This window comes from Musca domestica, unplaced genomic scaffold (assembly GCF_030504385.1).
Source record: "Musca domestica strain aabys unplaced genomic scaffold, Musca_domestica.polishedcontigs.V.1.1 220, whole genome shotgun sequence".
Lineage (NCBI taxonomy): Eukaryota > Metazoa > Arthropoda > Insecta > Diptera > Muscidae > Musca > Musca domestica.
In genome coordinates, this window is record NW_026712263.1 from 806,510 (window position 1) to 818,711 (window position 12,202).

The window sequence follows — 12,202 nt, forward strand, 5'->3', positions numbered from 1 at the left end:
TATCCGAAAGGCCTTCCGCTAGGGAAAGTATCCCTTTTAAAAGTCTAATATGCTGAAAAACTAAATCACTTCTACTAAAAGAAGGTCTCGTCAGAGTTTAATGTCGAGCTAAGAGCTTCGAAAGTTTTTCTGTTGAAAGATCGCATTCTAAAGCTTTTTTTTGAAGCTCCTCTACAAAGCGAATACCTTCTAAATAAAGTGTTTGATGTATATCTTCTATAGCTCTTGCTATAGAGAGATGACATTCTGAAGCTATTTTATTTTAAGTAAAGGTATCCCAAAGGAAGGACCTTTCAAAGGTCTTTATTTTAGATAGGACTACAAAAGGCTATTCCTTGCAGTGAGTAATTTTCTAAATTAAGCGAATTTTCGAATCTTTTTTAAGAGAAGAAATGGAGACAAGACCTCATAAATATTTTCACAGACAGAAGATCTTCCTTAGGTCGTCTAAAAACACAAGCCATTCTAAAGGACATTAGGAGTTCTTCAAAGACAGGCTGCTTTTTCATTGCAGAACAAAACATCGAAAGATTTTCTATGGCTAGGAGACTTATTTACTCCCTCTCACTCTATCTCCCTCTGAATACAAGAGAGAAGATCTTGTTATGGCAGGACGATATTCTAAAGCTATTTTGTATGAAGTGAGGATATCCTAGGAATGTGCTAAAATTCACTTTCCGAAAGGTTTCCGTCTGTAAAAAATCGTCAAAGGGTATTCTCTGGAGAGGAAGTCTGGTAGGACAAGAAACCCTTCTGAACGTCCAATACGGAGACAAGACCTCATAAATACTTTTTACTGACAGAAGATCTTCCTTAGGTAGTTTAAAAACACAAGCCATTCTCATGTCTACTAAAGGACCTTATTAGTACCACAAGGGCAGGATCGCTTCTTCATTGCAGAACAAAACAACGAAAGATCTTCTGTAGCTAGGAGACTTATTTACTATCGCTTTCTCACTCTTCCTCTCTTTCTCTCTCTGTCTCTCTCTGAATATAAAAAATTCTTGTATAGAGAGCGAAGACATTATAAAAGCCTTTAATTGACAAAAGAACTTCCTAGTGGGTTTTCAAAGACAGAAATTTTCAAAACTGAAATTTTCTACAGGAGGAAGGTCTTCTAAAAGACTTTTATATTAACAGAATATCTAAAGACTTAGTAGAGATTTTCTACGAGTCTTACAAGGAAAAAAAGTGCATTTGTCTGTGAAAACTCATTTAAGATCTCGATAGAACAAAAGACCTTGTAATGGTTTCAGGAACTGAAGACCTTCTAAAGATTCTCTACATACCGTATACTCCTTACAGGCCTTCCATAGACCAAAGGCCACATAAAGGTCTTCCATCTATACGAGTATATAAATACGGAGATATTTGTTGTTAAAATTGTTTTTTACCTATGTCCATTATTATCCTATATTCCCACATCTCTCTCTTTTTGAAGAGAAGAATTTCTTGTATGTATTTCTCCGTATAAAAGTCATTCACAGACAAAATATCTCCAGCACTATTATTTCCAGAATACAACTCTTCCATTGAGAGTAAAATATGGGAAGGTCTTCTATAGGCTGGACACACATTTAAGGTCTCCCTCAGACCTTCTAATGAAACAGAACAATTTTCTACATACTGTAGATTCCTTAAAGGCCTTCTATAGGCCGAAGGCAACATAAAGGACTTCCATTTTATTTTTGTAGTCGATCATTATCCCATATTTCCCACTACTCTCTCCAGCTCACCCTCCTCCTCCGTCCTTCATTCTCATGGCTTCCGTCACACCATTTCATTTCATATTAATTCTATTAGAATCAATGACAGCTCAAGGTGCTGTTGTCGGTAGAACAAATAACGCCTCTTACATCAGTTAGTTTTGCATTAAAAGTCGTTTCCTGTACAATCCAGGGATCTGCCCATATCCACACCCACAATGAAAGGAACAAAAAAACTGGAAACTAAGCTGCAAAACTACCAGAGCTGGTCTCGGCCTCTGTAGTGGTGGTGAAGGTGACGGAGAAGGAATAAAAATTTCCCTTAAACATTCAAAGGTCATTCCTTCGTACATTTATAACTAACTGGGTGTAAATGGGATTCTATTTCAAGAAGACATTGTCACCATTTGCTCAATTTCGTTGTTGTTACTGTCGTTGTTGTCACTCGGGCGTTGGTGTTTGCTTTGCTTACTTTGTCCCACTTCGTTTTCTTTGGCAATTTATTCAACAAGTTGCCAGGGCTTGAAATGTTGTTTCCTTTTTACTCTACTCTGCTCACAAGGATAACATAGATATCCTAGCCTTAGATGGTGTATTGTATAAGGATTTACTGCATACATACATATGTGAGTTTGTGTACATGTGTATGTGTGTGTATGCCCGTTTATTTCCACTAGGAATGTTCATATATTCCAATTGTAAGAGAGGGTTGGGGTGGGAGGCAAACTTATGCAAACTGATTTGACAAAACTCACAGTTACTCCCCCACCCCCTTGTTTTCTCCACAAAACGTTTCCCCTTTACATTTGTATGCGTGTGTGTGAATGCGTACCATTTGGGATTGCAAAGCAAGTGCAATCAACTACAGTAAAGGGACATTGTTTCACGCCCACACACACGTACACACCAACACAACTGATGTAATGCAATTTAATAAACTTCTGAAGAAATGCCACAATGTCAGATTTTAGTACTTCTGATTGTGAAAAGAGGTCAGCAGTTGCTCTGTGATTTACAGTGAAGCGCAATTATGTATATCACTTTGAAAAAAACATGACAGGCAGAACATTTTGGATTTTCCTGGGATATATTTGGAGAGGAGTGAGTTTTTGTGGGTTTTCATACGAAAAAGTATCAGGACAAAGAATCAAGAGTTCGAAACAAAATAAAGTAGTAATATAGACATAATTTTACATACTTACAAAATAGCTTTGTAATGACGAAGATGCTTAGAACTTACCTGCAAGAGAAGAAAAAAAATATTAATATTACAAAAAAAAAAAAAACAGTAAAGAAAGTTTTAAAGTCGGGCGGGCCGACTTTATGATACCCTACACCACTTTGCTAATTTAGTAGAGCTCTGCATAACAATTAAAATTTTTTTATGGGAGAATTCAATCATACATGCTATAATTGTAATTATAATCATAATTATAATTATATATAATTATAATTTATAGTTCAAAGGACTATATATGCCGAAGCATTTGTATCTTTTAAATTCGGACTTGTATTGCCCATTTGGTGCAGAATTAATTTGAAATCGGATAAAGATATATATGGGAGCTATAAAATCTCGATCTCGATAAAATTTGGCAAAGATATTTCTGAGCTGTATTTGATATATTTCCCTAAATATCTTTGTTACGGAGTGTATATTACGGCTGTGGGTAACAAATATAACAAATCGGATGAACAATATACACTGGTGGCCAAAACTAAAGCAACTTAAATCGCAAAGACAATAAATGTCCTGTAACTTTTACAAAAATAAAAACATTGTAATTATTTTTCCAGTTTTTAATGAGGTGCTTAATTCACTTTTAGAAAACTAAAAATAAGAATACAAAAATAATATTGAATGAAAAATAATATATGGAAAACTAAAATGACCCAATTTTTGCTTGGTCAAAACTAAAGCAACTTTTGATTTTTTATTTTAAAATAATTAAATTTTGGCTAGTGGTCGATAGCATAACCATTATTTTTGATAGCAGCTGCACACCTACGAGGCATTGAATCTATAAAACGCTCAATTTGATCCTTGGGTGTGCTTTCCCAGGCACCCAGAATTCTTTAGAACATGTTGTGCTTATTTATTTCCGAATCGCTCTTGATCTTCCTATCTACGATACTAGAAAGGTTTTCTAAGGAGTTTAGGTCAGGTGATTGTGCCGGCCATAACAAAACATGAATTTTTGACACCCGCAACCAATATTTGACAAATTTTGATACAAGTTTGGGATCATTGTCATGCTGAAACACCCAAATCAGCCGAATATTTTACTCAGCGTAAGGGAACAACGTGATGTCCAACACATCTTTGCAAACAAACCGATCCACAACATCCTTTATTTTATGGATAGGCTCAAGTCCATAGAAAGAAAAACAGCGCCACGCCATTTTTGACCCTCCCTCATGCTTCACTGTACCTTTGCAACACTGCGGCTTGAGTCCTTCATTTTTTGGTCTTCTCACCGTAAAATTTTTCACGTCTGAGCCTTTAATATTAAACGTAGACTCTTCCCAGAAATAATGTTTTTTCCATTGAGCTTGATTCCACTTAATATTATCGTTTCCGAAAGCCTTTTTGATTTTTTTCAGATATAAATGGCTTTTTTGATGGCTTACGGGCATGCAGACCAGCTCCCAATACTAGTCTACGCACTGATCTCGAGCTTATATCCAATGATTGCTCTCTCACCAATCCAGTTGAACTCTTAAATAGTTGTTTTTTATTTCTCTCCTTCATCCGTTATGGACTGTTACTACTGATCCAGTTTCAAATAACCGACTTAGTATACAGAAATAATTAATTATTATAATTATTTATGAAATATTTCTCGGAAATCATTTTCTGTGATATGTTGTTTTGATAGTCACTGATAATTTGCTGTTTTATTCAGGTACTGTATTTGCTTCTAGCCATTTTTAAATTTTTTTTTGGGCAGTTCTTAAAAAAACGAAAAGAAAAACACATACTGTTGTAAAAAACTTCTCAAAAGGATTTATGACAAGCGAAATTGTCGAAGGAAGCAAAAAGCGATAAATATCACAGTAAAAACAACTGAAATTACAGCGGTTATATGTTGCTTTTGTTTTGTCCACGCCAAAATCGGGTTAATTGACTTTACCAAACATTATTTTTTATAAAAAAATTAATTTTGGTTTTATGTTTTAGGTTTTTAAAAAGTGAATATAGTACCTAATTTAAAACAAGAAAAACTTTCTCATTTTCTTAATTTTTGAAAAAGTTACAGGGCATTCATTCTCCTTGTAATTTCAGTTGCTTTAGTTTTGGCCACCAGTGTATATGGGAGCTATAGTCATATCTGAACCGATCTCCACCAAATTTGACATACTAGCTTCTAGACTCAATTCGGTCGTATGTGCCAAATTCCATCCCATTTGGGCAAATATAAGACGTTTGGTGCACAATAAAAGGTAAATCGGACGAAGTTATATATGGGATCTATATCCAAATCTGAACCGATCTCGATAAAATTTAGCAAAGGTATTTCTGAGCTGCATTTGATATATTTCCCCAAATATTGTTGTTACAGAGTGCATATTACCGCTGCGGTGGACAAAAATAACAAATCGGATAACCAATATATATGAAGCTATATATATATCTGAACCAATTTCCATCCAATTTTGCATACTTATTTTCAGGCCTAATTTGGTTGTATGTGCATAAATTCCGGACTGATATTACACGTTTGGTGCACAATACAAGGCAAATCGGACGAAGATATATATGGGAGCTATATCTAAATTTTGACCCATTATCTCCAATTTCGATAGGGTTCGTCCTTAGGCCAAACAAATGATTTGTGCAAAATTTCAGCTGGATAGGGCAATAAATGCGAACTGTACTTTGTTTACAAAAATACATGGACAGACGGACGAACGGACATGCATAAATCGACTCAGAATGTGATTCTATGCAGATCATCAAAAGGAACTGTGGAACTTTCTCGTTTCCTTCTGCCTGTTACAAACAAATGCACAAAGACATAATACCCTGACCACCTTGTGGTGTAGGGTATAAAAAACAATTAAAAAAGTACCAATTGGTTCAGGCCACAGATGTATGCCCTGAGCTACTGTCCGTTTATCTACGTATATAAAAGATTAGTGAAATAACTGAATAAGCTAGAATTATCGCCCAGACTAAACGGCTGGAGCTAGAACTTTAACATTTGGGGTGACAGCCAGTCTAGGTTCGAAGGGGTCAGATACGGCGGAGTTTTTAGAAATGCTTACCAGAACGATTTGAAGAGAAAAAACCGATGTCAAAAATGGTACTCTTTGTATTTGAGAGTTAGAACTAATATTTGGAATGAGGGTAACTGATGGGTGATATACGATGATGATATACAGGGTGAGATAAAAAAAACTGCAACAAAGTCAAAAGCCATCATTTTTAATTTTTTTCCAATTTTATTGAATGAAGGCAAAACATGTCAGAAATAGCATCAAATTTTGGATTTGTTCGAATTGGTCAACTTTGGCACGAATTATGGCCTTCAAACGGCCAATGAAACCGTCACACGCTGCCCGAATGTTGCTCTGCGCTATTTTGGCCCATTCCTGGCAAAGCGCTTGCTTGAGCTGATCGACACTTTGGTATTTTTTAGTGCCAACCTTGCTTTCCAAAACACTCCAGGCACAATAGTCCAACGGATTGGTATCCGGAGATTTTGGTGGTCACTGTGCGCGGGAAATGGAGCGAGGAACCTCATTTTGTAACCATTCTTGGGTGGCGCGTGCCGAGTGCGATGGTGCTGAGTCCTATTGGAATGTCCAAGGTCTGCGGCCAAAATGTTGTGCGTGCCCAAGGCTTTAATACACTCTCCAGAATATTTTCGCGATAATATTCGGTATTTATGATGCCACGGTCGAGCTGAGAGCGACCCTTGGCTGTTATAGCGGCCCACACTATCACCATGGCCGGCGCTTGAGTTCTGGTGGCCCACCGAAGGTGCACATTTTCAGCTGACCTCTCTGGCAAGTAAACATGATCATTTTGTTGTTTATAAACTGCTGGACAACGAATGTTTTTTCACCGGAGACGGAGAAAACCAAATTCGGCAGTTCACCACTTTCGGCCAAGCGAAGCAACTCTTTAGCTCTTTTGAGTCTATTTTCTTTTTGTTGCGGTGTAAGTTCTTGCACATTTTGGAATTTCAAAGGCTTTACCTCGAGCTCATTTTTTAATAATTGCCGAATGGAATATTGCGATATGTTCAGCTCACGAGCCATTTTTCGGCCACTGCGACGCGGATTTCGGTCAAGTCGCTTCTTTACTTTTCAAACAATTTCTGCTGATGTTGCTGTATTCTTCCGTCCACGTCGGGCTAGACGTCGGGCTACGCTACCAGTATCACGGTAACGAGCGATGGTACCAGACACAAAAGATTTATTCACATTTAAATGCTGGAGTGCTCTAACGATAGCCACTAGCCAAAATTTTAACAAAATTGGATGATCCTCTCTTATTCTATTCGGAAAATTATTTTCTATGAAAATTTTGACCTTTTGTGGGGGGAGGTACCAGAAGGAGTGGTCCTATATTTCCATCGTATATTTGTACGAAAAGGTACTAAATCGTACTAAATTTGATATTTGTTGAAGGGATAGAGCTGAAATCGTCAAATTTAATATTGAAGGGTCTGTTGGTATCTGGAATTGAGATATGTAGGTGGTTTCGGAAATGTATACAACTACTTTATTTGGTATTGGGTATAGGAATAGGACTGGAATTCTCAAATTATGATATTGGGTTAATATATAGTGCTTGAAATCTGAAATTTAATATTAGAGACACTGTTCATGTTTAGCCTGGACACATGGAGGGGGTTCCGGAAATGTGTACTACAATTGTACAAAAAGTACTGAAAAGTAAATTTGGTATTGGGTAAAAAGACAGAGATAAAATTCTGAAATTTGTTAATTGGATTATTGATGGTATCTGTTTTTGAGATTTGGCGGTGGTTTGGGAATGCCTCCTATATTTGTACGAAAAGTTCTAAATGGTACTAAATTTCGTATTGAGTAAATGTGTAAAGGTGGAATCCCAAAATTTGATATTGAGGTCTCTGTTCGCATCTGGAATTGAGATACGGAGGTAGTTTTGAAAATCTGTACTACTATTGTACCAAATGGCAGTAAATTTGATATTGGGCTGAAATTCCCAAATTTTATGTTCAGGTCTCTATTGGTATCTGAAATTGAGATTGATTGGAGGTGGATTTTGAAATGGTTACAACTTTTGTACGAAAAGTACCAAATGCCAGTAAATTTTATAATGGGGGGAAGGAATAGGGTTGAAATTCCCAAATTTTATGTTGAGGTCTCTGTTGGTGTCCGGAATTAAGATATGAAGAAGGTTTTGGAAATGTGTACTATGATTGTACTACATGGTACTAAAGTTAGTAATGGCGAAAAAATCAGAGCTGAGGTTTTGACATTTTCTGGTGGTGGTTTTGAAAATGTCTGCCATAATTGTACGAAAAGTACTAAATGGTACTATTTTTCAATTTAACATCGAGAAAAATATTAGGACTTGGAAAACTTACACAAAATTGAATGATATTTTCTTGTCGTATATGACGAAATTACATTCTGTGAAAATGATCGCTTTTTTGTGGAGAGGTACCACACAAGGAGTATCCGATATGACCCTATTCCGAATTCGATTTGAGTTTAATAAACCTACAATATACCAAGTTTGGGCGACATCCGATAATCCCATCGAGAGTTGGTGGACGTTTCACCAGCCAAACAGACAGTCTGACGGACACCCCTAGATCAACTTCAAATGTCCTGAAACGGATTTCGTCCAAAAAGAGACGTAATGTCTAAAGCCATTTTTTCGATGAAGCAAGTTCCGATATCGCCCTTTTCCGAACTCGATTTTAGTTTGATAATATTACAATAAAAAAATCCAAAAAAAATAATCCCTTCTAGAGTTGCACCAGCCAACCAGACAAACTGAAGGACACCCCTAGATCAACTTCAAATGTACGGAAACGGATTTCATCCAAAAAGAGACGTAGTGTCCAAAAACCGTTATTTCGATGAAGCAAGTTCTGCCCTAATCAAAATAAAAATCTTTTGGACTTAATTACAAGCATTTAAGATTTATTTTTGTCGAATTTCCCTTTAATTCGTTTTGGAAATTTACCTCCATTCCCTCTCTATTTGGCCCTTGGAATATTGCCTGAGTTACAAACCGTAATTCAGTTGGTGTTTGGAGTCTTCTACTCTAGACTTGTTGATTTGCAAGTTTATTTATGTATGCATATGTTGTCTACCCAGCCTCACGCACACATCGATATCTCCTTCTTCTATTCCTTCGTCTATTCGGTGGCATGAAACATTAAAAACAGCTGTTAAGGAAATGTCGTCTCTATTTGGCATAATTCACTAGAAATATCACACATTTTTACGAAATGTTCATGTTGTTGTTGTTGCTGCTGCCGTTTAAGGCCCTCTTTCGCTTTCCAATCAACACTACCGCTCCCCCTCACCCAACCTCGCTCCCTCCCTCCGTGGTTCCTAACACCCTGTCAGCCATATTTATTTACGGCCGGCATAGCTTGTCATGGACCACAACTTTGCAGTACATTAACTTGTAAATTATTTTCTGTTTCAGTGGCGCGGAATTAGAAGCAACAGAAAAAAAGGAAGACAGCAAAGCCAACAAACAGAAAGTGTCATCACCAGCCAGCCAACCAACCAACGAGTCCGGGAGAAGGAAATGCCAGATTTTCGTAAAATTAAAACAATAAAACCAAAACAATTTATTTTCGAAATTATATAGAAATTGAAACGTTATTTCCAAATTGGAAATCGAAATGAATCGATGGCGCTGATGGTGGTGATGATGATGATGTTGATGGCGCTGCCACAACGGCACAAAGGACAAATAAGTTACAACTGCCACGGTCGTGCCGGGCTGTTTGGAATTCGTAATTTAAGTGCCAGTGACAGGCCAAATGAATTTGAAAGTGATAATAAAAATAAATGTCAGCAAAATAACTAACTGACAATTGAAACGTAAATCGATTTGCAAGATAATTTAAATTAAGTTATTATGGGCGAATTTTTTGCAAAATTTAGGCTGTTTGGAGACAAAATTTGGATTGTTTCTTTGAAATACTGAAAAAAATAGAGGATTTGAAAAGAAGAATCTATGACATTCATATCCAGATCGGAGCAATATTTCCAATGAAATATTAAAAAAAGACAAAAAAAGGATTTAAAGAACGAATAGTGAAATTCTCTCGGAGAGGGAAATTTCTCGGAAGCTATTACCAACCAGCAACTTTCCACCACTTCCTCAGCAAAAAGCCCACCTAACAATTTTTGTTTAATACCAACAGTTCGTATGAGGCCTTCTTAGCACTAAAAATGCACAATTTGTTCAGTTTGATAATATTTTTTTTACTCAAAATTTCATAAATCGTACTGCATTTTCAGACTTCCAAGGTTTTTTTCATATTCTTCAAGCTTTTCCATTTTTGGAAACATTTTAACTTTTACACCGATTTTTTTTCAAATCTTTCATTTTGAAGTTAACCGAGGAGGAATTAGTAAAACCATTGCACAATGGATCAATATCCAATTTTTCTGTCCAAAAATATTTCAATACCTCGTCGATACCAACGGAGATCTCAATATTAAATTACCGGATTCCAGGAATATCCTTTCAACCAATCCCAATTTAGTAGCATTTAGTTATTTTCGTACAGTTACAGTACTCATTTTCAAAACAATCTCCATGCCCTAACCTCAGATATCAACAGAGGCATCAATATCAAATTTCGGGATTTCAGCTTATTAATATCCACCATTACCAAATTCAGTACCATATAGTACAATCATAGTACATGTATCCAAAACCAGCTCCTTATCTCACAAACAGGCACCAGCACTGACATTTATATCAAATGCTATATTCCTTCTCCGTATACCAAATGTAGTACTTTTTAGTACTTTTCGAACAAATATGTACACATTTCCCAAACCACATTTATATCTCAATTCCTGATTTCAACAGAGACCTCAAATCAAATTTCCGGATTCCAGCACTATTCCTTCACCCAATATCAAATTTAGTACCATTTAGTACCTTTCGTGGAAACATAGCACACATTTCCCAAACCACCTCTATATCATCAATTCCTGATTTCAACAGAGACCTCAATATCAAATTTCGGGATTCCATTTCTATCCCATTACCGAATATCAAATTTAGTGTATTAAGTACTTTTTAAATAAATATGGTACACATTTTCAAAACCGCCACCACATTGCAAACCACATTTCCAAAATTACATCTATATTTCTATTCCAGATACCAACAGCGATCTCAATATCTATTGTCGGTATACCAATCAGCTTTATCCCTTTACCCAATACCAAATTTAGTACTATTTAGTATTTTTCGGACAAATATAGGAGACAAATCCAACGTACCACCAAATCTCAAACTAAGATACCATCAGTAATTTAATTATAACATTTCAGAATTTTATTTCTAATCCTTCACCCAATACCAAATTTAGTACTAATTACTACTTTTCGTACAATTATAGTACACATTTCCAAAACCACATTCATATGTCAATTCCATATGTCAGGAGTGACCTCAATATCATATTAGATGGTTTCATCCCTATCCCTTAACCCAATACCAAATTTAGTACAATTTAGTAATTTCGTACAAATACAGAACGTATTCCCAAACCACTGCAAAATCTCGCTCACAGATACCAACAGTAATCCGAAGTATCAAATTTCAGAATTTTACCTTTATCCCTTCACCCAATATCAAATTTAGTACCATTTAGTACTTTTCGAAAAATGCTACTTCAGACTGCTATCATTTACAATCCACTTGTCCGACAGCTGTTAAAATTATTCCAGTGACAGCTCATTATATTGTTTACAAGCGTACAAACGCATTTTGCTGAGAATTTTCCAGAAAAAAAAATTATTCGTGATGGAAATTAAGCGTGATACTGTGATTTCTTTATATTTGGCTAGAAAACCACAAGTGGCTATCGTTAGAGAACTCCGGCATTTAAATGTGTGGTAGCGTAGCCCGACGTCAAGGAAGTGGACGAAAGTAAACAGCAACATCAACAGAAATGGTTCGAAAAGTAAAGAAGCGTCTTGATCGAAACTCGCATCGCAGTGGCCGAAAAATGGCTCGTGAGCTGAACATATTGCAATATTCCATTCGGCAAATATTGAAAAATGAGTTCGTGGTAAAGCCATTGAAATTCCAGAAAGTGCAAGAACTTACACCGCAACAGAAAGAAAATAGACTCAAAAGAGCTAAAGAGTTCGAAAGTGGTGAACTGCCGAATTTGGTTTTCTCCGTCTCCGATGAGAAAACATTCGTCGTCCAGCAGTTTGTAAACAAATAAAATGATCGTGTTTACTTGCCAAAGAGGTCAGCTGAAAATGTGTACCTTCGA